Here is a 6,612-nt window from a genome sequence, read left to right as displayed (position 1 = left end):
AATTTAATAAGAACAATCAAAGTTGCATTTACATACCTGGATGAAGAAATGGTGAAGAAAATCCTAATCACCCTGATAAGACCAAGATTGGAATATGCAGCAACGATGTGGTCACCAAGTACAAAAAAATGTATAAGAAAACTTGAAAGAATACAAAGAGCAATTACAAAACTGGCACCAACACTCTCAAAACTATCATATGAAGAGAGACTTGAACTACAGACACTAGAGCAAAGAAGAGAGAGAGGAGATTTGATAGCTATTTACAGAATCATGAAAGGCATGGAAATTACTGATAGAGAGAATCTGATAAAATGGGATGACAGAAATACAAGAGGACACGGAAAGAAAATAAAAAAAGACAGCTATAGAAGAGATTTGAAAAAGAACAGCTTTCCTCACAGAGTAATAGACAGTTGGAACAAGTTAGATGAGAAAGTGGTGTGTGCAAAAAAATGATATATGAAGACGGGACCCACGAGCATAGCTCCCCTTCCCGTAAAATACAACTAGGTAAATACAACTAGGTAAATACAACTAGGTAAATACACACACTCGTACGTCGGATACACGGCGAAGATTGGAACTCCGGAAAAGAAGTGCAACTTTCGTGGATCTCAAAGACAAGGGAGCACCTTGTTGTATTAGCAAGGAAGGGGGAAAGCTCGTGGTGTAGTGGGAAGGTGAAGAATTAGGAGAAAGAGAGGGATTGCTGAAGAAAATGGAAGGAAATGAGGAAGGGGACGAGTGGGCCCCGGATCTTAGGAGAGGTGTTAACAAAAGGGGGACAGAAAATACAGACGAGAAACAACAAGGAAGCAGAGGTGTCAAGAGCAGAAATATAGATAATAACAGCTCAATGGAAAGAGAAGATAACTGCTTTTATGGATTTAATGAGGGAGGAGGTGATAACCTCCCCCGACTAGTAAATCTGGAGGAGAAACTAAAAAAAAATGAACGAAGAATGGGAGGTTAGGTTTAACCAATTAACTCTAGTTACCGAAAGAGTTGATAAACTGGAAAATCTAAAGAAAGATAATAAAAATCTTACTAAAAAATAGAAAAATTAAAAAGATAGTCAAGAGAAGTAAAGGAAGAGAATGAGGAATTAAAGAGGAATAATAAAGAAAATAAATATACCATAGCAAAAGAGGTAGGTGGTTGGAGAAAAATACAAGAGAACAATACAATTGAATTTAGAGGTATAATGGAATAGCAGATGAAAAAACAAACTAAAGAGACAGTTAATAAAGTGATGAGGGAGAAGGAGAATATAGTAAGAGACTTAGCGGATAAAAAGAAATGTATAATTATATTAGGGATGGAAGAGAAGTATAATCTAAATAGGACTATAAGAATAAAGGAGGAAAAGGAAAAAGTAAATGAGACATTAGAAGTAGTTAAAAAAGATGAACCAGAAACAGGGAAAGAAATAGAATAAATGTATAGGCTCGGGAAATACAATACAGATAAGACCAGACCAATTAAGGTTAAATTCAGGTCACAAACAACAGCAGAGAATATCTCAGCAAAAACAGGGAAACTAGCAGACAGTGAACAATATAAACAGGTATGGATAAAAAGAGAAATTAATAAAGAGGAAACAGAGGATGAGAAAACAAAAAGATTTGAAGCTAAGAAAAAGAAAAAAAAAAAAAAGAGAAAAAAACAGGGCCAGAAAAAGAGAAATTCTATTGGAGAGTAGTGAATATTAAAGCGAGGAAATGGTTCATAGCAGAGGAAAACAGAAGGGAAATACAAAGCAAAATAGAAGTAGCAGAAAATTAAAAGTGTCTTACACAAATATAGATGGATTGATAACAGGCTTGAACGAACTGAATGATTATCTGAAGGAAAAAGAACCGGACATAATGGGAATTGTAGAGACAAATATGAAAGGTCCACTACCACCCAATAGTGTAGGACAAGGTGGATATAATTATTGGATTAGAAACAGAGAGAAAACAAGGGGGTGAAGTTATGTTCCTGACCAAGGATATAAATGTGAGGAATGTCACATATGGAAACAATAGAGTAGAGATGATTATGATGGAAGTGGAGGACAAGGATGGGAAGAGCAGGAAGTTTGTAGTAAATTATGTGCCTCCTAAAACGGCTTTATGGGAAGAAAAGGAACACAAAAATATGTTAGAAGAGACAAAATTAACATTAAATAAGATAATGGATAATGGAGGAAGAATAATTATAATGGGTGACTGTAATTGTAAAGAAATCTGCTGGGAAGAGATGATAAAATAAGAGAATTCCTTCAAAAAGCAGACTGGGAAAGGATACAGAAGGAGGAAACAACAGTAGAAGAGAAATGGAATATTTCAACAAAAATTTATAAAGAAGGAATGAAAAAATATGTTTCAAGACAAAAACAAGAAAAAGGATATGTAAAGTGTTGGTACAACAAAAGACACAATGCTCCCCATTCTGCTCCCAGTTTGTTTACACCTCTCGTAAGACCCGGGGCCCGTTCGTCCTCTTCCTCATTTCCTTCCATTTTCCTTAATAATCCCTCCCTTTCTCCTATTTCTTCACCTTCCCAGTACACCACGAGCTTTCCCCCTTTCCTACTAATACAACGAAGTACTCCCTCGTCGTTGAGACCTACGAAAGTTGCACTTCTTTTCCGGAGTTCCAATCTTCGCTGTGTATCCGACATACGTGTGTGTGTGTGTGTGTGTGTGTGTGTGTGTGTGTGTGTGTGTGTGTGTGTGTGTGTGTGTGTGTGTGTGTGTGTGTGTGTGTGTGTGCGTGTGTGTGTGTATTTACCTAGTTGTACTTTATGGGAAGGGGAGCTATGCTCGTGGGATCCCGTCTTCATATCTCATTTTATCTAAACTATTTTTAAATTCATGTATTGTTTTTGCACACACCACTTTCTCATCTAACTTGTTCCAACTGTCTATTACTCTGTGAGGAAAACTGTTCTTTTTCACATCTCTTCTATAGCTGTCTTTTTTTATTTTCTTTCCGTGTCCTCTTGTATTTCTATCATCCCATTTTATCAGATTCTCTCTATCAGTAATTTCTATGCCTTTCATGATTCTGTAAATAGCTATCAAATCTCCTCTCTCTCTCTCTCTTCTTTGCTCTAGTGTCTGTAATTCAAGTTTTGCTAGTCTCTCTTCATATGATAGTTTTGAGAGTGTTGGTGCCAGTTTTGTAATTGCTCTTTGTATTCTTTTAAGTTTTTTTTTTATAATTTTTTTTTGTACTTGGTGACCACATCGTTGCTGCATATTCCAATCTTGGTCTTATCAGGGTGATTAGAATTTTCTTCACCATTTCTTCATCCAGGTATGTAAATGCAACTTTGATTGTTCTTATTAAATTATAGGTTTCTCCAAAAATCTTATTTATATGTTTCTCAGGTGACATATTATTCATAACAATGACTCCCAGGTCCTTCTCATTTTCTACTTTTTTTATTCCTTCATCTCCCAATTTATATGATCCTGTTATCCTGTTTTTGCTTTTTCCAAATTCCATTATACTACACTTTTTGTATTAAACTCCATCTCCCACTTCCTACTCCATTCATGTACTTTATTTAGATCACTCTGTAGTGATTCACAATCTTCTTCCGTGTTCACTTTTTTTAATAGTTTTGCATCATGTGCAAAGAAGCTCATATAGCTTTCAATTCCTTCATCCATATCATTAATATATATAGCAAACATTATTGGGGCCAGAACTGTTCCTTGTGGAACACCGCTTATTACTTCATCCCATTTTGAGTGTTTGTCTCTTATCACTACTCTAATTTTTCTTTCTTTCAAAAAGTCTTCCATCCATGTAAGCAGTTTGCCCTGTATTCCTCCTTCAGTTTCTAATTTCTTAAGCAACTTATGTGGTACTTTGTCAAAAGCTTTCTTTAGGTCTAGAAATGCACAATCAGCCCATCCATCTCTTTCTTGTATTATATCTATTAGCCTTGAATAGAAATATATTAAATTGGTGACGCATGATCGTCCTTGTCTGAATCCAAATTGCCTTGGATTTAGTACGTTGTTTTTTTTTTCTAAATATTTTACCCATCTACTTTTGACAATTTTTCTTTTTTTTAACAAATTTTTGATATTGTACTTGTTAGAGAAACTGGTCTATAGTTGGTAGGTTCTTCTTTATTTCCTCCTTTATATATAGGTACTATATTTGCTTAATTCCAATCTTCTGGAACTTTTCCTTCTTTCAAGGAACTGTTTATTATGCTATGTATTTTGTCTGCCAGTTCATTCCTGCATTCTTTCAGAATCCAGTTTGCTATTTCATCTGGTCCATGCGATTTTCTGACATCAAGATTACTCAAGTGTTTCAATATTTCATTCTTTGTTACTTCTATTTCTTTCATAGGGGGGACTTTCTCTTACCATTCGATCTCTTCAGGTTGTATGTTCTCCCTTTTAAACACTGATTTAAAATGCTTGTTCATAATTTCCGCCATTTCAATTTCCTCTGTGTATTCAACTCCTCCTTGTCTTAATTTCTCCAAATCTTGTTTGTTTTTCAGTTTGTTGTTTACAAATCTGTAAAATAGTTTTGGTTGATCTTTACATTTTTCTTTGACATCTTTTTCATATTTTCTCTTTTCCACTCTGCACGTTTGTACATATTCATTTCTATAACAAGTATATATTTTCCATTTTTCAGGCCTTCTGTCTTTTTTCCATCTGGTCCAAGCTTTGTCTCTTTTGTCTTTTAACTCCCTACAACTTTTGTTGTACCAGCACTTTACATATTCTTTTTCTTGTTTTTGTCTTGGGACATACTTTTCCACTCCTTTTTCATAAATTTTTGTCAAAATATTCCATTTCTCTTCCACTGTTGTTTCTTCTTTGTATATTCCTTCCCATTTTTCTTTTTGAAAGAATTCTCTTATTTGATCAAAGTTTGTTTTTTCATACACCATTCTTCCTTTTCTATATTGTTAATTTCTTTTCATGTATTTTTCCTCATTTAGTTCTAGTTCTATCAATATGTGGTCACTTTTACTTATTGGTGCCTGGTATTCTATCTTTTCCACTATTTCAGGTTCTGATTTGATTATTAGGTCTAGTCTCGATGGTTCTTCTTCATTTCTATACCTAGTGTTCTCTTGGATCCATTGTGTCATTGTGTGGTCAATAATCATCTCAAGTAGAACATTTCCCCATGAGTCTTCTCCACCCTTTACGGTCATCTCTTCCCAGCAGATTTCTTTGCAATTAAAGTCGCCCATCATAACTATTCTTCCTCCATCTTCCATTATCTTGTTTAGTGTTATTCTTGTGTCTTCTAACATACTTTTATGTTCACTCTCTTCCCACGAGGCTGTTTTTGGGGGCACGTAGTTTATTACAAACTTTCTGCTCTTCTTATCTCTGTCTTCTATTTCTATCATAATCATCTCTACTCTATTCTTTCCATATGTGACACACTTCACGTTTATATCCTTCTTAGTCAGGAACATAACTCCACCCCCTTGTTTTATCTCTCTGTTTCTAATCCAATAATTATATGCATTGTGTCCTATGCTGTTGGGTGGTAGTGTACCTTTTAATTTTGTCTCAACAATTCCCATTATGTCCGGATCTTTTTCCTTCAGATACTCGTTCAATTCATTTAGTCATGTTATTAATCCATCTATATTTGTGTAGGATACTCTTAACTTTCTGTTATTTCCATTGTATTCTCTGTTTATTTTTTGTTTCTCTCTGTTATGGTCCGTTTCTTCAATTTCATATTCATTACTCTTCAGTAGAATTCTTCTTTTTCTGACTCCGTTCTGGTCTCGTTTTTTTCTTTAGCTTCTTTCCTTTTCATTTTTTCTTCCTTTCTTTCCTCTTTATTCATTTATCTTTTTATCCATACATTTTTATATTGTTCACTTGCTGCTAGCTTCCCTGTTTTTGCTGAGATATTCTCTGCTGTTGTTTGTGATCTGAATTTAATCTTAATTGGTCTGGTCTTATCTGTACTATACTTTCCGAGTATAAACATCTCTTCAATTTGTTTCATTATTTCAGGTTCATCTTCCTGAACTAATTCTAGTAATCTACTTACTTTTTCATTTTCCTCCTTGATTCTTGTGGTTCTATCTGGGTTATGTTTCTCTTCCATTCCTAATATAATTATACATTTCTTTTTATCTGCTAAGTCTCTTACAATATTCTCCTTCTGTCTCATCACTTTCATAACTGAGTCTTCAGTTTGTTCTTTCATTTGCTGTTTAATTATATCAGTAAATGCAACTGAAATAATGAGTGAAGAAAGACTAGTAAAGGAGGTATGGAAGGCAGATGTGGAGGGAGTGAACATGAGGGGACGTCCTAGGATGAGATGGATGGATGGGGTGAAGGATGCTTTGGGGAAGAGGGGAATGTCGGTTGAGGAAGGACGGGAGAGGACAGAAGACAGGGGTGAATGGAGAATGGTTGTATATGGAAAACGTTGCGATGCATGAGGTGGATTGGACGGGGGAATGGGGGTGAGGTAGTGTGTGTGAGCAAAAATTTTGACGCAGCCCGAAGGGATTTCTCCCCCGTCCTCTTCTTTATATGGGGGGACGGAGAGGGGGGAGGGGTCGCCGATTTAATGAAGCGGCCTTGCTGTGGATGTACT

The sequence above is a fragment of the Oratosquilla oratoria genome, chromosome 14 (genome assembly GCF_046742065.1).
Source record: "Oratosquilla oratoria isolate Oo_2021 chromosome 14, ASM4674206v1, whole genome shotgun sequence".
Classification (NCBI taxonomy): Eukaryota; Metazoa; Arthropoda; class Malacostraca; order Stomatopoda; family Squillidae; genus Oratosquilla; species Oratosquilla oratoria.
This window is presented reverse-complemented; position numbering follows the sequence as displayed.